This window comes from Triturus cristatus, chromosome 9, assembly GCF_964204655.1.
Source record: "Triturus cristatus chromosome 9, aTriCri1.1, whole genome shotgun sequence".
NCBI classification, from domain to species: Eukaryota; Metazoa; Chordata; class Amphibia; order Caudata; family Salamandridae; genus Triturus; species Triturus cristatus.
Window position 1 is genome coordinate 523,472,934 of NC_140592.1, and position 22,954 is coordinate 523,495,887.

Below are 22,954 nucleotides of genomic sequence, written 5' to 3' on the forward strand. Positions count from 1 at the left end.
ACACTGCTGCAGGCATCACACTGCTGCACGCCACCCACTGCTGCACGCCGCACACTGCTGAACGCCTCACACTGCTGCACGCCACACACTGCTGCACGCCGCACACTACCGCACGCCACACACTGCTGCGCATACTGCTGCATTACACACTGCTGCATTACACACTGCTGCACGCCGCACACTGCTGCATGCCTCACACTGCTACACGAAACACTGCTGCACGCCTCACACTGCTGCACACCTCACACTGCTGCACGCCTCACACTGCTGCATGCCACACACTGCTGCACGCCACACACTGCTGCACGCCACACACTGCTGCACGCCTCACACTGCTGCACGCCTCACACTGCTGCACGCCTCACACTGCTGCATGCCGCACACTGCGGCATGCCGCACACTGCTGCACGCCACACACTGCTGCACGACACACTGCTGCATGCCGCTGCACGCCACACACTGCTGCACGCCACACACTGCTGCACGCCGCACACTGCTGCATGCCGCACACTGCTGCACGCCGCACACTGCTACACGGCACACACTGCTGCACGCCGCACACTGCTGCACGCCACACACTGCTGCACACTGCTGCATTACTCACTGCTGCATGCTGCACATCACTGCTGCACTCAGCACACTGCTGCACGCCGCACACTGCTGCACACGGCACACTGCTGCACGCCGCACACTGCTGCACGCCGCTGCATGCCACACAGTACTGCATGCCTCACACTGCTACACGAAACACTGCTGCACGCCGCACACTGCTGCACGCCGCACACTGCTGCACGCCGCACACTGCTGCACGCCACACACTGCTGCACGCCGCACACTGCTGCACGCCTCACACTGCTGCATGCCTCACACTGCTGCACGCCACACACTGCTGCACGCCACACACTGCTGCACGCCGCACACTGCTGCACGCCACACATTGCTGCACTCCACACACTGCTTTTATGCAAGTTTATGCTACTGACATTGTAAATGACAATGCCTTTTATTTGTTTTAAAACCAAAACATAAATAAAAGGCATTGTAATTTTACAATGCCAATAGCTCAAACTCTTATAAATGCGAGACCTATTGCATTGCAAATGCTTGTTTTAAAAAGGGAATTGAGGAAAAGGAATTGAAACAAGTGGGACATAGGTGGGTGATGTGTATATACTCATACCGCTTAGTATTCGGCGTGTAACTCTGAAGCAATACATTAATGGCATGAAGTATTGGGTTATGAGGGAAGCGAAGCTCGGATGAAAGCATAAACAACAACTGGCATACAAGCAGGTCTTTATTACCCTGGAAGGCAAGAGAGCTTTCCCTCATCCAGCCTCGAGGAAAAGGGGGCGAGACAGCTTGGGGCACGGGGGTGCGAGAGAGTTTAAGGGAAAACAGAGTAAGGACAAGGAATGACGGGAAAGCAGGGGAGGAAGAAAGAGTGGATGGGAGGGAAGATACGCACGGTGATCCCATAACCAGCTGCCTCGAAGTCCGGCAGACAGCGAAGTGATGCAGATAATCAAATCACATACAATTCATGGCCAAAAGAACGGCTTGGAGTTCGGCTGTGTGAAACGCACTCCTCTATCATGCAGCTGAAAGAACATAAACTCATGACCGGAAGACCTACTGCTTTTACTGCTTTTCACAGGGGTGAAACTGTAAGCGAGGTTTGAGATAAATGAAAGAAACAAACAAAAGAACCAGCGTTCACTGGAGACGCTTGAAACGGTGCAGCCAGGGGGACAATGATTTTGCTTGCTGTGCAGGGGAAGTGCCTCAAAAGCAGTAGGAAATAGTACTTTGCCAACAGGAAACTGATAAGAGAAGCATGCAGGAACAACACAGCAACAAGCATTGGTAAATGTAAACAAGCATTTGCAATGCAATAGGTCTCGCAGTTAAATGAGTATAAGCTATTGGCATTGTAAATGACAATGCCTTTTATTTATGTTTTTAAAACGAAAACAAAAATAAAAGGCATAGTTATTTGCAATGTCAATAGCTCAAACTCACGTAAATGCGAGACCTATTGCCTTGCAAATGCTTGTTGCATTTGTCACCCCGAGTGGGGCGGGTATGCTCAGACGTGAGTCCCGTGCTCTCCATGCCACTGGAATCAAGCTATCCTGGCTGAAGAGGGGTGATACCCCGAAACCCGTCCTAGGATGCTTGTTTTCAGCTCAGGGAGGACCTGGCTTGGCAGTTCGGGCTGGACTGTTCCCATGAGGCACAGGGTCAAGACTGATTTGCATATGGCTGGGTTCAAACTGAAATGGCATGGTGAGCAAAAAACACAAATGGATTTAGGCCCAGATCACTGTACTGGGATGAATATATGACATTGCTCTGCATTCTGTCCATCAACTGTTGTTTTTGCAGTAAAAGAGGCGCAGTTATGTCACTGCCTCTGAAACACACAGAGGTCGAACATATTTAACATATTCAGTATATAACATTTGGGGAATACAGGCTCAGAATAAAGCCGGGGAATTTCGTGATCAGCGCGAGGCTGCTGCTTGCTTCACATGAGTTATGGCACTCTGGCCTCACTAAAGAATATCCCAGGTTTGTGTGGCTCACCTCTAGGCCTCGTTATGTCACGTTTCTTTCTTTAAAGTCACTGCAAGCAACTGAAAAGCGGCGCTTACACTAGTGTGCTCACAAATAGTGCCTGCTACCCACTGCTGCTTTGTAGCGCTTTGGAAAACAATTATTGCGATCACCCATGTTCATATTTTGAGCATTTTGTTGGGCGCACGTGAAATGGAAGTGCCTCATGTTATTTTAAAAGAAAACAGGCGTTATAAACTATTTCGTACTCATGTTATCTAGCTCCAGAGGGTGAAAGGCTGAGGTGTATTAAACCACTGAACTTTCTGCAGCCCATGGTTTGAGGAATCAAATGAGTACTTTGTGCTTTAAATAATTAAGGTGGGGGAAACAAGTGGAAATGGCAAATGATTTTATTAGGAAAACTGCTAACCACTGATCCAGAAGACGGCAGAATTATTAGGTATGTGTAAGTAATGTTAGAAAGCACTGTCTGCCGACCGCGCCATCTCCTTATTTTATCCTTTGGTACTCGAGAGGGACTGTAGTATCAGAGAATTGAAGTGAAATGTAATAACCAACAATGTCATGTTGTCCTTTATTTCTAGAGCCTCTTTCATCAGACATGGTCTCTTGGTGCGCTTGCACAGAAGTTTCGAACTATGAGCCCAAACGAAAGAAGGTTTAGTGTTAGAACATAACATTCAAGGGTACGGTGTCCGATCCACAAAGTGTGTTTTTTCCTCTCATATGTATAGTTGTGGGGGCTTCGTCGAACGTTTAAACTTCACGCCCCCTCCTGAAGATTCGGGGCAGAATATGTTTAACTCCGACGGGCCTCACTCACCTTAAATCTATCTGAAGTCGATCCATTAAGTATTATTGTCACCTGTAATATTAACGCATGCTGTTTGCAGCGCAATGAAAAGACAAAACTGTAGCAAGCGCTATATAAAATGGAAATGATTTTAATAAGGCAGAGTTATGTACGTAGCACAGACATAATGTTTAGTAACTATTCTGTCTGCACCGGGAATGGATGGTGGGGCAGACGAACCGTAGAGTTACTTGTGCATGTTCTTACACTGGTAGTTTCTTTTATCACCTCCTTTTTTGTCGAAAGCGACCTAAAGCTGCTGATGACTCTGCGGCGCTAGCAGAGGAAATGCAGTTGCATCACATACCGTAGAACAGTCTGTGTCCTTAAGCAGCGTTGTGGGAGTAGGTTACAGAGATGAGTGAAGGTGCCAGGCTGGGCAAAGTGGAGCGGCTTGAAGCAAAAACAATGCAAAGTACATTAAAATAATTCAAACAGCGATGGGGGCATTCGGAACGGCCAAAGCTGACCTACAGACTCCAGCATGGCGACAGCAGAGAGAGCGGTGAGGGCACTGCAGGAGTGAGGAGAGGGGGCGGGGTCAAAAGGGGCTGGTGAGGCGGCCCTTAGCACGTCACTCGGTAAAGCCCAATGTGCTTGAATGTAGAGTAATTATACAGGAACAGGTTTGGCCAGAACCAACACGGTCTGGTGACGTTATTTATATCCTTGGGCATGCCCTGCAGCCACCATTAACAAGTCTTAAACAATGGTACATTTGAACGCGAAGGAAAGACACCATGATGTTGTTAATTCCGTTGTCTGGCATCAGCGCCCCAGACCGACTCATGTAACAACAACAGCTGAGACATACAACGGGGAAGGCACTTTCAGCTGGAGGAGCAATGGGAGGAGGGAAAGCTGGAAGACAAACAACTAAGCGTTAGGAGAATGGGAACAGAGACAAAACAAGGCAGTGGGGAGCAGAAAGTGGGCGAAACTAAAGCATAAAACAGAACGACAAGCAGTGACGGGGATTTGGGATGAAAGTGGGGATCTAGCAGGGGTAGTGGGGACGGGCAAGCAGAGGGAGGGGGTTGCGGAGATGAGTGAAGGTGCTGCGCTGCAGCAGGAACAACTTGCCACACGCAAGGGAGCTCGAATCAGCGCGACAAAGAAAAAAAAAACAAGGGGGTGGCAAATGGTGTGCACTTTGATGTCCTCAGTGGCCGCGGCTCACTGAGGACATCAAAGCAAGTGATCAGACAGTGCTTTTCAGGCTGCCAAATGGTGCGTGCGCCCGGCGCACATGCACTGTATTTGGAGGCCTGAAAAGCCACTGTTTGCACTTCCAAAACTCGCTTACTATAAGTCTCGCCAGAGCAGCGCTAAAGCGCTGTCTCAGACGAGACCTAAAAACTATGCTACAGCCACTAAAAATGGAGAAACATGAAGTGGCAAGCAAAGGAACCAATAAAAAGCAAGAGGATGGGATGGAAGCCCCTTTAAAGATTTATATTGAATAGAATATATAGAATATATTTCGCAAGCACAGCACAAGCGAAACCTAAAAAGTGCCTTGAAGCCTCAGGAGTCTCACTGTGATATCAATTGTTTCCTAAACGTTTGCTTTTGCTATTAACAGTCACTGTCTTATACATAAGCACTTGGATTACAGGTTTATTTTCCAATCAGGTGAGGAGGGAACGTTTATTTTCCATTCCGGTGAGGCACTAAGTGCGTGAGGTTTCAACAATTACTTAGGCCTGACACCATTTTTCTTGCATTGTTACCGGCACACACTTTAATTGTGTTCTGCAATTATAGAACATTTTTAAACATACCTGAAGTTTCATCTTCAGCTTTTTGCAGCCCAGTGAAAGTGAGAAAAAGCGCAGTGAAAGTGAGAAAAGCTTGTATGTGACATGAAGTCGGTGTTCAATATGATTTTATTTACTATTTCATTAACCTGTTGCTTATTTTTTACATGAGGATTGATGTCTGCGTGCTCCTCTGGCAGAATGTAGTTCCTGTGGGTGGGCTGTACACATTCATGGGCGGAGGAGGTTGGGAGTGATGCACGTTTTTTTGTAGTTATGAGGTGTGATGGAGACAAGGATTTTAAAAGTATCAAAACAAGAGGAGCAGGCCGGAGAACTGTTCCGGGGTAGCTTTCTTTTCAAGTACCTTTCTATGCAGTTCTGGCGACACAGCCCTTGTGTGGGCTGATGCTCCTCACAGCAGGGTGCTCTCCAGCCTGGAGCATCCAGAACAAGGCAGAAAGAGGTGTGAGCCTTCTGCATCTGGCTATGAAGAGCACAAGACAGTGATCAGGAAAGAGAGAAAAGGCTGGTCTCACCTAAAGGGCCATTCTCACCCTGAACAACAGACTGCAGCCCCCTTCACCCCCACCATCTACCACATGGCAGTGCACCTAATTGAATTCCTATAGGAGCCATTACTACTTTGTCCTCGCTTTGCTGTCTTGGTCTCCACCCTCATGCATCCTGATACACTGCCACTGTATGGGAAAGCAAATTCACCCCCATCCTGTGCACAGAAATGTCTGGGACGTCCAAATGGAACCCATAGGTGTTCATCACTCTGCTTTGCTTACACATATATCGCACATAATACAATAGCCACACACACAACATACACTTGGATGGGTTTAGGTGGCAAAACAGGGTATAAATCAGTTGGCGGGACACTCTCAAGAAGTGCCTAATAACTTAACTAATTTTTAGGGAGTGAGTGAAAAAACCTTCTGTTTACCCAATAGTGAAGGAAGACATTTGAATTTAAATAAGAGATTCTCTTTTGCTGCGTCAACTCCCCTTGTAAAGCATACAGACCCTCTACCAAGGTTGGAATACTCCAGGCTATGCTTAAGAGGGTCATACTAGGCTTGGCAAACAGCAGGCTAGAGCTCTTAATGTTTGAATGATGTATACACCTGGAATCACAAGTTTAAGCTGTCTGCCCTGAGTATGGAACACTGTAAAATGTTACCCTCTACAGCTTACATTCTCCGATTACTTGCTAACTCAGAAAGCCTTCTGCCACTATGCTCCTAAACACTGCATGAAAAAATGACATTGATTTACTCTTGCTTGATTCCTCTTCATTCTTTCTTCAGAGTGAGCCTTGTACCTTACATTCTCCTCAAGATTTCTATTTCTGAGCATAGCCTCCTTTCTGTCTCATGCCTGTCTGCCTCAATCCTTATTGTTGTAATTCTGCAATTGGCTGATATCTCATTTCATAGAATACAGCCTCTCCTCTTTAAATACCTATCCCTGTAATCTAAATTAATTAATCTCCGCCAGCCTATCTACCCCACCAACCATTCACCTGAAACCACATAGCCCTCACTAATGATCACACCTACCTGGTATTAGCATATAACAAAGTAGCTGGAGCAAATGGATGCAATTTATTTTAGAACACATTACTAATCATAATAACCAACAATAACCACTGCACTAACCACTTACCTTGGGTTCCGAAGTAGCGTGCTACTTGCCGTAAAGCACTTTGACACCTCGTCAGGGGAAGTAAGTGCTATATAAATCCAATTCCAATTACAATAGAGCACGCTGTTTATATTATGGAGGGCAGCAATTAATCCTAGGCCTATTTGCAGCTGCACAGAGGAGAGCATATAAATATTTCATATTTCTTGTGTAGGACCCTATTCATAAAAAATCATCAGTGTTTTACTGGTTTGCTTCAATATTAGCCACAACTACGTTCCGATGTCTTATTCACATCTAGGCGTGAAAAGCACTGCATGCTAGGTTTGCAAGAAGAGCCTCCCTCTTGGTATCTGTAAATGTAAATGTAAATGTCCAGTATTTTTAAAGCGCTAACAATTACCCGAGGGTGTCTAGGCGCTGGGAGCTGTAGGGAAGATTAAGCAAGCTATTGCCCAGAGTCACATGGTGCTGGGCTGATATGCCACTGGCGCCGGGGATCAAACCGCGAGCCCCTGCGTTCCGAAATCAGTTGCCCTGGCCGCTGCGCCACATCCAGACGTGAAACGCACTGCATGCTAGGTTTGCCAGAAGGGCCTCCCTGTCGGTATCTGGCCGTTTATTATTCAGCTGTCAAAGTGTATAATGAAGTGCGGTCTCCGTGGTTGAGGGTACAAAAGGGTAAGATGCCTTCTGCTGGTCCCTGCTTGGTCTGCTTCTTGAAGCACGGTCACAAACCAGGGTCCAACTTTATGGAGCTATGCAGCTGTTAAAACAACTTGTGACTGATCACTGACTAGGTTGTGAGGTGGGGCTTATTCATATGTATGATAGTTTGACGTCATCTCAGTTCACCCCTCCTATCTGTCCCCTGTCGCCCACTCAGCTTAAGTACCCAGAAGACTTCAGCGCTCCCATTTACCTAAACGCATTCCCCTCTGAACACATCTCACTCACCAATATAAATTGACGATCTTCGAGCAACTCACAAGGCCTCAGCCCAAACCTTGGCCGGAGCCCACCTCCTGACCTCAGCCCAAACCCTGACCTTAGTCCAGCCTCCTTTTTATCTCCTGCCCATTGCCATTGTTAGGGATTTACAGTTGCAGATATCCTGGAGAAGGCCAATGCATAACATCTTTGCAGAGGTTCAACATTCTTGTAATTCTGCATACGTATATATGACACAAAGGTGCCTTTTCATTTTCTCTTTGAGGAAAATAGCTTTCCCAATGGTGACAGCATGTCCCCTACACCCTCGGTAAATATACGTTTTTAGGTCTCGCCTACACAGATCGCATGTGCTGCATAGGAAAAAGACCTTTAGCAATGGATTCGGTTTTGAGGCCAAAAACGTGCACGCGTTGCCTTGCTTTCAATGGCAACGCGTGCACGTTTGGCGATTCCCTTGTGGGAGCAAGCAGCGGCGCCATATGTTAGCAATTATCGCGCCTTGCTGCTCGCTCCCACAAGGGAATCCGGCGCAGGCCCCTTCCTCTCTCCCTGCTGCCGCACTTGTTTGATTCTCTAAACAATCCCAAACATTCAGGCATTACACACAAACATTGGCACCATCATCCACAAAAGACCACAAAGCCAAATGGTGGGCTAAGCGCTGCTACCTCGCCAACATGTTCATATTAAACTCATACTCACGCATAACCCTGCAGCAGCCAAACAGCACCTTAGACCCTACCCCGGACACTAACCTTTGCAGACCAGAGTACCAAATCCATGGTGCTGAATAGATGAAACGAAATAATTGGGAAGTATTGCGGCATGGAGCTGAAAAGTGCTTACTTGCCATGCTAAAGACTGTACAAATGCTAGTTAACAATAAAAATGGCATGAATTGGTAAAGAGTGATACAAAACTCGTTTGATTTTGCGCTCAGAAGGTATGGGGGACGGGCGGGTTAGGGCTCTGCTTCTCCCTCTGGGTGTGAGAACTCATGACTTGTTCATTTGCACAGGCTGCACCTCCAGTGTCTTTTTCAGGAACCCAAAGGTTGTACTAGAGCATATTCTACATGCTAGAAGTTCTGATAAAAAATGAATGATTTCTTAAACTGAGGAAAAGTAACGTTGAGAGGGGTCATACCAGGGCCACACGTTTAGGAAGCAACGACAAAACAATATACCCCTTGTCAGCCTCTTTCACCCCATGACAAGCCTGTAAAAAGAGCACTGCCGTCTCCTTCATGCTTGCTAAGCTCGGCCAATGTAAAACTTTTGTAACTTTTACAACTTTCACGGGGGGCCTTGCTGAATAGTGGCGACGGCTATGAGGAAAAGTTTAGATGTTTAAAAAAAGCCAAGTGGTCGGTCGGTCAGTCAGCGCTCTGCTGTGGGTGAACAAATTAACAAATGCATGTCTACGGAATCAGGATAAAGTAAGTTCCGATGCTTTCGGCCTGACATTAAGTGCGACGGAACAGAGGCATCCTGTTGTAGGTTTTTGATAAGTATGGGGATTGGAAGACATGTGCCTTAAAAACAATCTTACATTTGTACATCTCAGCGCCTTGTCAGTCTAAAGGCCAAGCCTGTCTTAATATGACATGCTGTTTTTGTAATAGAGAGCTCAATGATGCAGAAGGAGTGTGTCAAAGCACTGTAGTTGAACAGATAAAAAAGATACATTATGTCATGTATTTGTACAAAGCTTTATTTCATTCTGGGGGCTCCTCGAAGCGCTATATGAAACAATGGGAGAGGGAAACCAAACATAGCATAGGGGAGCGGGTTGGAGGGAATAAAACGTTGTCAGGATTTGCCATCCTCTATCTGTCTCAAATGTGCAGGGACCCTGGAGCATATTCGAAAATATTTGCATATTAAGAGATATATATATTAATGCATGTTTAACCAAATCTAAGAACTAGTCCTGTGGAAACATACTTACATACATGTATATATATATATATATATATATATATATATATATATATATATATATATTATCTACATAGGAAATCTCAAAATTCTATTTTGAATAACTTTGGCGCCGGTTGACGAATCCTCGCGAAATTTTCAAAACTAATGGGGCGCTCTGTTCAGCTCCTACCCTGAAAGTCTCGGGGTGATTCGTCAAGCGGGGGCCGAGAAAAAAGGGGGGTCCCAAAACACGTTTTCCCCATGCATTTTTCCATAGGACCTGTAGACGCAGCTACAGCCCGAACGGCTGAACAGAATTACTTGAAATTTGGCAGAGAGGTAGCCATAAGGTCAAGGAAGTGCCTATTGCAGGTCTGGTGTAAATCTGTTCAGTATTTCCTGAGAAAATAGCATTTAAAAGCATATCAATATCTATACGCGCGCAGGGTGCGCGCACCGTGCGCGGACCGTGCGAGCACCGTGCGAGCACCCTAATGTGCGCGAGCGTAATTCTGATTGGTGGTTACATGTTAGTCAACGTTCGAATCGGTCGAAATCAGGAAGTGTCGGCCGCCATTTTGTTTGCTTTCAGTGCGAGAGTGAAAAAGGAAGGTGGCGAACGTGAAAAGGGGGCAGGGTAGAGAGTTCCTGACCCCCTGGCCTTTGTCAGGGGTCCCTGAAGGACCCCGAAGGCAAAAAATAAAATTATTATTTTTATTCTTTAAACACAGTGTTTCCAACATTTACCAAAGCATTATCTACACTTAAACCTTGTGATTTGTGAATAGTTATTGCATATGCTAAACAGAAGGGAAACTGTTTTCTATGAACATACAAGTCTTTACAAGCAAAAAACGTGCGGCAGAACGTGCAATCTGTTTTACCTCTGCAATCTGATGAAATTTACCTTTCAAAAATTCAATTCCATTTTGATATTTCCCAAAATCAACAACTTTCCCCATTGCTCCATTCACTAAACCTTCTTCTACATTCAGATTACACTTCAAAATTACACGACAGTTTAAACATACATCTACATTTTTTTCTAAGCCAGCAGTTTTTGATACAGACTTTTCCAAAGAATCCAATTTAGTCTGTAGTTTTTCTGAAAGAACAATTTTTATTCCTTGATGCTCTATTTTATCAATAGCTGCAATGTTAACTATTTCTTGATTTTCCAATTTCATAAGCTCTCTATTAAATGTATAACTCTCTTCCACTGTAGGCATTAAGCAAACTATAGACTTTTTTTCTTCCATTTTCTTGTACATTACTTCTGCTGGTGTGTTTTCATTTGTAAACATGTTCTTTAGTAGACGACTTTGGAAAGCTTGTTTACCATTTTTGCTTAGAACACCAATTCTTACATCTTTTAGAAGATTTCCATAATCTTCATCTCTTGCTTGTCGCATATTCTGAGTGAGTTCTTTATATTCAAAATGTAACCACAGATTCACATTTCCAATACTTCCCAAAGATTTCTTAGTGTCTTCATGTAGAAGAGTTTTAAACACTGTTCTCCTTTTACAGGGGTTAGTTAAAGCAGATCTCCAAATACAATTAAATGTCTTCCCCCCAAAGAGAACATCGTAATCTGTTTTCAATACCTGTTGCATTCTTAAGTGTACAAAAGCAAGCATTAAGTTTGAGACCATGCTCACCTCACCAATAATTAAAAGTTTCATGTTCTTCAGCACTCATGACACTTCAAACGAAGCTTCTCCAGACAACTTCTGATATTCTAATTTATTATCATGCTCCACTGGTAACATAAATAATCTATGCAAAGTAACTCCTTTAACATTGTGTGCAGCGAATCCAGTTGGAGCTGTTACCACACAGCATAAATGTGAACCAGTAGTTTTTTGAAGATAACTGGTCAAAAATTTAATTAAAAAACTTTTGCCTGTCCCAGCTTGACCACTGATGTACATCAGAAGAGGTTTAAAAGATGAACACAGACATTATTTTTTTTCAAGAACAAACCATGTTCTATCCGTTCTCTCACTTGCACATATATTTCTTTCTGTTCAACATTTACTTGTTCTTCTAACTTCTCCAATGTTATATTCTCCTCGTGTGCTTGTTCCATTGCAATTTCGACTTCATGCATAACAATCGCTGCTTCATTTTCCAGCATTGTTTGTCCAAGAGGATCTTGACTACATGGACCACTACTTTGACTATCTTGAAAACTTTCATGAGCTATTTCAGCTATAATGGTCTTTTCCTGTTCAACTTCATCATTCAACATTTTTAAATATGTAGGGAAAATTGGACATCGAATGCTATCTTTACAAGCATTAAAATAATCTTTGTAGCAGTCAAACTCTCCAAGTAATTCACTTTTGCTATGCCATGGTTTAAACAGCTGCAGAAGTGCTAAATAGTAACATTCTCGCTTATCTGGAGTTTAACAACTAAGTTTCTTGTGGTTTATAAGATTACTCTTTGCATGTTTTACTAAACAACCAGGACATCCATGACATCCAACTACTGCAAACTTTCCTTCTTTTAAATTCTCTTTAACATTTCTTTTGAAGCTGTAATGTTGAAGTACTTCATACAGACATAGCTGTTCCAGATGTTGACTCCTTTTCGGATAGTATGTGTCCAACATATTAGTTTTAAGAATGTCTGTACTATCTGGCTCATTTGCTGCTAATTGTTCAATTTCTTCCAATGATTTCAACACTCTATTTCGTTTGCAGGCAAGGCCTAAACTTACCCAAATGATTCCTCGTGACTTTGAATATAAACTTGAAGAACACAAGCGGTCTGAACATTCATACGATCCCATTTATAGGTGGGAAAGCATTTTAAACTAAAGCTGTACAATTGTTTGCTAAGACTATTCTCTTGTGCAATTTCTTCCCACATTTGTTTCATCTGTTTTTTTTTTTCAGATTTTGTTATGTGCGATGTAACATAACGTGCAACAGCAATTGAGTTATCCGCAACATACTGGATGTCCATGTTCGCATTCCACATTTTTAAAATGACTGGATTGTAGTCATTGATATACTTTGACACTTCTGTTCTTTTTAAGTTGTAGGTATTCTTTGGAGATTTCCAAATTATTGTGTGCCTCACATAAGACAAAAAATAATTTACTCTTCCTTTACAAATGACTGGACGGGGAAAACCAAACTGACATTTGGTGTAAAAGTTTCCTTTAGACTTGTATTTTCTTCTGCAATACTTTGCACAACAGTGACTTTGGAAACGTAAAACTTGCTGTCTTAAGCTTCTATCTCCTCCTTCTCTTGGAATCTCACATGTCACATACTGTTCGATGAAAGACAATACTGTTTCATCAGAATCATTTCAAAATTTAGGTGCATCCTTGATCCATACTAGCATATGTATATGAGGTGCACCTCTTGCTTGATACTCCTTTCTCCAAAAGAAATTGGTAACTTCTCCAAGAGGTGGATTCTTTTTATTGCAGATAAAAGACATCATACCTTGAAACTTATGATTAAAATATCTGCACACATTTAAAGGATCCAATGAACACAGTTCACCAGGAGTCTTTATTTCAACATTTCTTATATTAGAATTCGCTTCTCTTAAAAACTCAAACAAATCTTCCCATGCATACTCTGCACAGCTAAGTGTGACAAGCCATGTTGGTGTACCTAAGTTCCATAACATACACTGGAGTTCTCCATGACGACGATACCAATACTCATTTGTTCCACGTTGACATGCAATCAAATTGATTAACTGTGCTCCTAAATTTTCATCTGTTTCTTGAACTTCCTCCACAAATTCTTTCGCAGAAAGAAGTGATTCCTGAACTCCAGTTTTAAGTATATGATTCACTGCATACGAGAGAGAAGACAGATTACTTTCAAACAAAAGGTGAAATATATATGGAAATGTCGAAATCTAGGTTCTTCAGAATATAGTCTTGTTGACCGATTTTCTGAAGCTGGAATCAGTACAGGTCGGTCATCATATCGTCCACCTTCTCCAGTAGGAAACAACTGAGGAAAACAACGAGCTTCCAAGCTTTTCTCCCATACACTCATTGGAGTTCCCTGTGCTTTTTTTATTTGAAATAACTCAATGCTACTTCCTATCACTTCTTTTGAATGCAAAGGACATATTGTATAATGTTAATAAATCTCTTCAGTCCTTGACTTGTCCACTTCTTATTACTGATTGTTCTCTATAAGATATAAGGTAGCCTTTTCAACTTTATTAACATCCACAAATTCTTGCCATATTTTCCGACTCTTTGTGGGTACACCATTTACTAAAATAACTACTGCTTCATCTTCCTCTTTCTCTCCAGCAATAGTTTCAATGTTTTTCTTAAAATCCACAAGGTAAGTACACCACTCTTCCTTTCAGCCCTCTTTGCAAGTCTGTTGGTGGCAGTTTACCTGTGTTAGGCTCCATCCAAATTATAGTTTGAAAAGGATGAACAGATTGAATTAGAACCGACTCTCATATGTATTCAATTTGGCCAGCTCCTGCGGAATAGCTACTAACTCCAACTTATTATGCACTGCTCTAGCCACTGGCGTAAAGAAAGTTCAGGGGGCCCCACTTCAAGGTAAATAAAGGGGCCCCCACTCTGTATTTACTATGGAGCTCTCAGGACTGAGTACGGTGCTGAGGGTGTCCCTGCAGCTAGGGGGCCCCCGCACCGCGGGGGCTGCAGGGGCCTGTGTTACGCCCCTGGCTCTAGCAAGCATTTTGTTCTCTTCTAATTTGTTTTAACAATATTTATATATACGTTGATCACTACCTAACTCAAATTGACCTTCAACAAACAAGTAAGTTGCAAATTCTTCTCACTTACCATTGTTCTCCTTTTCACTTTTCAAATACAAATCAACATTCCTACTTTGACTTTTATAATGAGTACGTCGACAACAAACACAAACATTGTTTGGTATTTCAGAGCACATTACATTAAACTTTCCAATTTCTTCTTCAAACTGATCAGTGCTAATCACTTACTCATCTCCTCCAACATCTGTAATTGTCAAACTTTCACTTTCTATGAACTGCTCTTCTGAACCAAAATATCGCATTTCAGTAGCATCACACTTTTTTATTTGAACATCTGATAAAGAACCATATAAGAGACTTCCATTCAGTTCACTTAAACTTAATGCAGGACTTTTTTACATAGTACAGTTTCTTTACAAAGTTCCGCATTTCTGAATGGTGTACTGCTAACATCCTCAAATGATGAAAAACTTTTCTTGAAGGACAAGCCAGAGAATGCCCATACATCTCAGTATATTTTCTTACATTACATGCATCTAGTCCTTGTAACAACTTGATCTTCTGTTTTATACTTTTCTGAGTATATTCTCGTAGCAAATTTCGCATTATATCAATGGATTCCTGTCGAATACTACAAATACTACTACAACTCCACTTATACACAGGCGCTCGTGGACGTTTCCCTTCCACTTCTTCAGCTATTAACTCTTCTGCACTTTTACCAACCATTTCCTCCTTTGAAAGAGGAACACCATCCTGAACTTCGTAGCAACAACCTCCAGTATCAAGTGCAAATAATAAACTATTTACCTGGAAGTAACTTTCCTCATTAAAAAAAGGCTCAGTGCTAGAAGTATGTCTCCAATGTCCACTAAAGATTTTGCAAAAGTTGGTTCTGTTCACAAGTCTTTTTTTCTACTTTTGTCTTTTTTCAATAAATTCTGAATCACTCTAGATCGAAAAAATCTCTGACGAATTTCTTGAAATAGTTTTTGTCTCCGAGTACCAGATACTATTTCTTTATCATCTTTCCTTTTCCTCGTATTTGAAATTGAACTCTGCTTCACCTTACTTGAAAAATTCTTATTTTTGCTTTGTGTAATGTTTTTCTCATTAAATGTTCGCAATATTTTTTTCAAAAAATGTCTTTTGCTTTTACTCAAACAAACAGTTTCTCTACTAGTCGCATTTTTTTCTACTTCAAGATCTTTCCTTTTCGTCAAATATATATTTTTCTTCTCTTTTCTTTTTTTTCACTTCTTCTAGGCTTTTCCAAATTTCAATCCAAATGAAATAATTTTCTGAAAAACAAAAAATAGATTCAATTATTTTTTACATTTCTTCACTATGTTAAAATAATAACATACAATTGCAAAACTTCCACTAACAACTTCCAGACCCAGTGCTGCAACGTGATGGAGCACGACAGATGAGCACTAGGATGACAAGTAGTGCCATAGAACATACAGCAAGTATTTATTTCATTATTTACATACTCCTTTATAATTTATATACAACTGCACTACCTCATACTTTTCACCTCTCCGCCACACCCCACCACACCACACCAATTTCTCTGCAACCCACCGCACACAACTTTATAAATAGTATTTGTTAAAATTTTAATCTATGTACTTAGAATGATATTATCAACCAAACAGCACACATACAAATTTCCATTATTACCTAACAATTTTATCAACAACTTCGCAAACATAACACTACACCCAGGGCTTTAACTGGAGGGGGTGTCTGTGGGGATGTGACCACCAGCACTTTATTTTTGGGAGCCTCGAAATGGGTCTTTATAGGGCTCTATTTTCCGACCTCACAAACGTATTCCGTTTTTTTTTCTTTATTGCACTGCAGTGACACTGTGAGAGCATGCACATTGCTCACTACTTAGAAGTGCAGACATCATGCAAAGTGACTCACACTGCAGGAGAAGGGAAATCCTTTAAAGAGAATCCATTTTCTCTCAGTATTTCCCTTCTCTTTTTGCAATGCACCAGCCACATCATCGTGGGGTGATTAGCAGACAGACCACCAGGCGCGCAACGCCCATTGCCCCCGACTCTCTGACACAGATTCCCAGGCGCACACACGGAGCTGCACCCAAGTACTTCACCGGTCTTCAAAACATCATTTTTTTGTAAAGGAGACTCTGTTTTTTTTCACCCTTTATTACAACCCCTACATGCCCGCTGTGCCTATTGCTGAAAGAATTAGGCTCCCCCGAAATTTCCCTCTGGTTGCGCCTCTGCAAACAACCACAACAAGGCAACTCCAGCACGGACCTGCTCTCACCTTACACACGGTCTTGTTTTAGTGCTACGAAAACACACACTTTGCCCTAAGTTCTCACCCCCCCTCTTTAATATGAACATAAAAGCTTCCCAATTACTTTTATATTCCTATACTGTACTTAACATGGAAATATAGAACTCAAGGTTCTCACCACCCCAAATTATCTCTCTGGTATACTTTCTCAAATATAAGCAGTACAGGTATTCAGTATCTGTTAGTCATGGCCACTTTAAAACAGTGTGCCTATAAACAACTCGACAAAACGTTATGTTTCTAAATTAACGTATTACACTTAAAAGCTCCTTTACATTTCTTTCGCTAGATGTACCTTTGTTTAAAACACCACCAGAGAAGGGTGTTGAAGCATGCTCCACAAAGAGTAACTCAAAGCTTTGTTATTCTTTATTAAAAAATCTGCCTGTCAATGCTTTTCGCAAGCCTTTTCAACGCCTTAAGAGGGTAGCTGGATGAGTATAATATGTCATATTTAAGATCGGGGGTGGACGATGCACGGAAATAAGAACGTATAGTTGAATAAAGGGCGAATGGATGCATGGTCAGATGCATCAATGGATAGATACATAGATCAATGTATCAATGTATGGATGGATGGATGGAAGGATGAATGAATGCAAAGACCAGTACTTACAATAGACGGGTGGGCTGATAAATACTTAGGATTGATTCTGGGACAGATGTATCTATGCATATATAGGCGTATCGCTGCATGAATGGCACAGTGCTTACTATATAAGAGTGCGCTCATAGATGCTTAAGATAAGCGGACGAACAGATTTATGTATATATATATAAGTAAGAATATATGCATCATGGCGCAGTGCTTAGGATGCATGGATACTGCGCTTTAATTGGGCCGGCACTTATTTTCAGGCAGCCTCCAAACGACTCTCTACCAGGCTCTATTTTTAGCCCTCTCAAAGATTGTCAATTTTTTTTTTATTACACTGCAGTGACAGCATGCACATCGATGTACGCATGCTTATTTTGCTCACTACTGAGAACTGGAGACATCATGCTAGGTTACCCAGGTTGTAGAAGAAAGGGAAATCCTTTAAACAATGTTTTTTTCCGAACCTATGCTAATTGGAGAGGATTTTCTAAAGCACACAATGATACTTATCTTGATTTAGACCACGCCCCAACTTGCATAGCCCACACCCCTTTAAGAGCTTTGCCCCCCTTTTAGAGCACCCCCACATTTTTTCCTCCCACTTAGAACCCTAACTACACCATAGTAACAAACAAACAGTGTAACCTTACATTAAAATCTACAATGGCACCAAGTTTCATAATTTTCCATCAACGCTATCAGCCTTCTACCAAAGTACAAGAGTGTCTATCAGCACGAAGATGTCTTATCCACAGAAAAGTTGTGTAATTTCTGTACCTGTCTGCTGGAACACTCATCACCAAAACATATTAAAACATGGGAATTTGCCAGAAAAACATATACCATACCATAAACCGATTCATAAATGGGCACACTGCCACTGCACCACCCTCTTCCACATCCTTCCTTAACTTCCCAAAATTAAAGAAAGAGCCACACCAAACCTAGTAAACACACTGTACCAATACAAGAACTTAATTTCAACTACCGTCTACCGGAACGCTCATGAGCAAACTGTACTAAAACATACAAATTTGTGGGTAAAACATATACCATGCCAAAGGCACTTTATAAGTGCTCCTAGTGGTACTACATCACCTTCAGTAGCTCGACATCTGCACGTTACTAAATCCTGTGTTTTAATCAGAAACATACCCACCTCCCCCACACCCCCCCCGCCTTTCCTTAACCGTAATCAAACAGAAACCCCCACCATTCCTAGTGGCGCCACTATACCCATACACAGGCTTAATTTTAACATGTGTCTACCCGAACACTTATCAGCAAAAACTATTCAAACATGCACATTGGCGGGTAAAACATAAATCATCCCATAGCACTGTTTATAACTGGGCCCATTGAAACTACATTACCTTTAGTAACTACACATGCCCACGTTACAAATATCCGTCTTATAATCAGCAACATACGCACCTCCCTCACCCCCACCCATCCCTTGCTTAACCTTCCGAAATCAAACAACGAGCCACAGCACTCCTGTAACCGCCAATATAGCCATACATAGACTTAATGTCAACAGGTGTCTGCCGGAACGCTCATCAGCAAAACCTATTAAAACCTGCAATTTTGCAACTCAAACATACACCATACCATAATACGGTTTATAAATAGTCACAGTACCACTACACCACCTCAACACCCGCCCTTGCTTAACTTTACGCAATAAAAGAAAGAGCCCCAGCAAATGTAGAAGCGCCACTATAGCCAAACAGAGGCTTAATTTCAACAGATGTCTCCCGAAACGCTCATCAGCAAAACGAATTAAAACATGCAAATTTGTGACTAAAACATATCCCATGCCATAGGGCGCTTTATAAGTACTCCCAGTGGTACTATATCACCTTTAGTAGCTCAACATCTGCACGTTACTATATTCTGTGTTTCAATCAGCAACATAACCACCTCCCCCACACCCACCCCCGCCCTTGCTTAATAGTACGAAATCAAACAGAAACCCCCACCATTCCCAGTAGCGCCACTATACCCATATACGGTGTTAATTTTAACAGGTGTTGTTATCAGCAAAAAGTATTCAAACATGCAAATTGGTGGGTAAAACATAAACCATCCCATAGCACGGTTTATAAATGGGCCCAGTCGAACTACACCACCTTTATTAGCTAGACATCTATATGTTACGAAAGTCTGTAGAGTGTATAGCAGGGCATGGGGAGAGTAAATAAAGTTCTAATTCCCAAACTTTTGATATACAGTCCCTTTACTGTATCTATATTAAAGATATTAAATGGAATTAATAAATTGACAAGTGTCTCAAAAGGGATAGTGAAGCTCACCATCAGTAAAACACGAACCACTTCAACAGCTACATATATCCGCCACAGTGACACAGCCTGAAAAATAGTATCACTTATAATCACATGTAGTTCTCTAATGTCAACAAAGTCATACAGAAAATAAACCGCACATTTACATTTTTTTTTTATCTCTCACACATTTATAAAACATCTCTTCTAAAGAAGCACTCCCCAACTACTTCTATTCCATAAGAACAGACAATAATTAATACGTTTACTACCATATATTTTAGTATATCTACCTTTTTATTATTCACTAGTCAGAAACTACAAAAACTATTCACTATACCCAAATGCAAACCAGAAACCATATTCATATTTGTCTCAACTTAGGATCACATGATTCAAACTATGCGTACATATAAAAGGAACGTATCACTTTCCCTATCTCCATCTCCTCTCCATGTAATCTCCAAACACTGTACACTGTACACGGCCCCACTGTACAACAACCTACCCTGACTTACATTGAAACCTACCTCTCAGTGTCAAAAATAAGACCACAACCTGCCCACATAACATTTCTGCATTTCGTTTTATCGCTTTTAACTTAATAACACATACGTCTCTTACCACCAACCCCCACCCCACTATTTCCACAAAAAGTATCAGTTGCAAACGTGCAACATTTTCTTTATCTCCCTAAATACATTACAAACTCAAATTAATGCTGTACCTCATTTTCAAAACAATACAGTCCTATAAAGATGACAAACTACACTTCTTCTCTGTGAAAAATTCCTAAACATATATAAAATACTTATATAACAGCTCAAATTGTATGCATATTTCATAACCAATATCAAACAACACACTTTACTAACACTATATTACTTTGAAATAAAAAATACTTTCAAAATTCAAAATATCACCTCAAATAGTTAATCAATACTATAAAACACATAACACACCTTGTTCATTTCTAACTCACCTTTGTAGTTGTTATCCAGATTTCAAATGACACACGCATAAAATTCTCTCTTTCTCACATAGTACATGTAAAGCTCCGACTTCATCAAGAACGAAACCAGGAATGGCACAATTTCTCTGTCGCTCCACACATAAATACATGTAAAGAACAAATCAGAATACTTCATTCCTTCAACGACGTTCCAAAACTTACCTCCATTGGTTAATTTTGAATTTTCCTTCCAAAAAGCTACTTATTATTCCACGCCACATACAGGTCACAAGTTCAACCTATTTTATCACCACACTTTCTGGAACCTTCTACGACACCTGCAGGTTAAAAGTTCATAATTTTTTTTTTAACCTAACGATATACTTTTGCAACATTTTATCGAACATTTAACGGCACATGCACGTTAAAAGTTCACAATAGGGGTCAGTAGTTCCTCAGCTTTATTCCCAACTCCAGCAGCACCTCACCTTATGCCCCCAGCGCCATCTGAACCTAATTATATGAAATTCCGAAAGCTTCTCAAAACTCACCTTTTCCCACAATAACCTTTTCTCTTCCTCCTTAGCCTCCACCCTCAGTTGTTGGTCTACAATCACAGCGCTGGGACGCTTCCGGGCAGCCATGCGCTATACAAATCCCAAATTCATTCATTCATTCATCAGACCCGTAGGAGTCAGTGCTTTCCACTTACCAAATACCAAATTAATTTCATACACACGAATTTACCTTCGCACTCCCTAGATAACACCCCCTAAGCACCATACACAAGTTACAATGTTCGAAATAAAAGTTCCTCCAAGTAGCTATAACTACATGCTGACACTACTTGCACAGATGTGGCACAGCGGCCAGAGCACATGACTTCACAGCATGTGACACACAGTTTGGGCTCACGCTTTCATCCCCGAGTCCGGCAGCAGCTCAGCTTAGCAGTATGAGACTCTACACACTACCTCACATATTTTCCGTAACCCAGAACTTTCAGACCAGTACGGGTCAGTAGTTCGTCTGAGTAGTTATAAACACATGCTGACACTACTTCCACAGCTGTACTGCAGCGGCCACGGCACATGACTTCACAGCATAAGACACACAATTAGACTCACGCTCTAATCCCCGAGTCCGGCACCACCTCACCTTAGCAGCATCACACTCTAGGCAATACCTCACTTAATTTTCGTAGCCTAGAACTTTCACACCGGTAGGTATGATTAGTTCACTTCGCACCCCCTTTATAGCACCCACTAAACACCCCACAGAGGTTACAGTGCTCCTACCCTCCTATTTCCCACATTTTTCACCCTTTTTCCGCAATCAGCAGCAAGCTCGTGCTCATAACGCCTCAGCCAATCAGATGGCAGTATTCCAAAATATCGATATCTGTAAATTTCGATATTTCTCAAAAACTACTGAACGGATTTACGCCAAATAAACAAAAGCATGCTTTCTAGACCAAGACCCTTCTCCCTGCCAAATTTGGGGTAATTCCGTTCACCCGTTCGACCTGTAGCCTTGTCTAAAGTTTCCTATGGAAATTAACATTGAAAAAACACGTTTTGGGACCCCCCTTTTTTCTCAGCCCCCCCTTGATGAATCACCCCCAAACTTTCTACATAGGAGCTGATCTCAACAAAGAATTCGTTTATATATATATATATATATATATATATACACATATACACACACATATATCAACAAACACATCCTAAACCCCGAATTGTATTTTTTTATTTAAAATTAAACATATATATGCGACATTTCCATGACAGAGTAATGTACTCTTAACTTGTTTGAACATAGCCTTTATATTAAAGGAAAAAGGCAAGGTAATAGGCAGATTAGCCCAGAAGGCTGCATATAGAACACACAGCAAACAAGCTTTGGCATAGAAAATAGGTCTCGCCTTTGGGACCTTATAAGTGTTTAGCCATGCAACACTTGATGTTGTTGCACCAAGGATATTGTGCTGGATAACTAAACACTTATAAGGTCCCAAAGGCGAGACCTATTGGCTATGCTAATGCTTGTTCCATTTCCATTCCCTCCTTGGAAAGGCACTTTATTCTCCCATAATATTGGCAGCCAGCACCAGAAATGTGTTTAAAATGCTTTGCACTTGGAAACTTAAACGGGCTGCGTCTGAGGTAAAGTGCAAAAGCGTGGAACAGTCTTTACATTTTTGTAGATTTTGACCAATTGTTGCACGCCATATGTTACGTCTAAATTTTTTTATTACTTCAGAACACAAAGGGCACAGAAGCTGCAATATTCAATCCAATCT

General features: G+C 41.7%; 1 protein-coding gene across 2 annotated transcripts in view; it reads left to right on the forward strand.

Annotated features, from left to right (window-relative positions):
- Nucleotides 1-22,954, forward strand: part of LOC146798232 (endothelial PAS domain-containing protein 1-like) — a 522,541-nt gene that overhangs the window by 386,825 nt on the left and 112,762 nt on the right. The window lies entirely within an intron of this gene.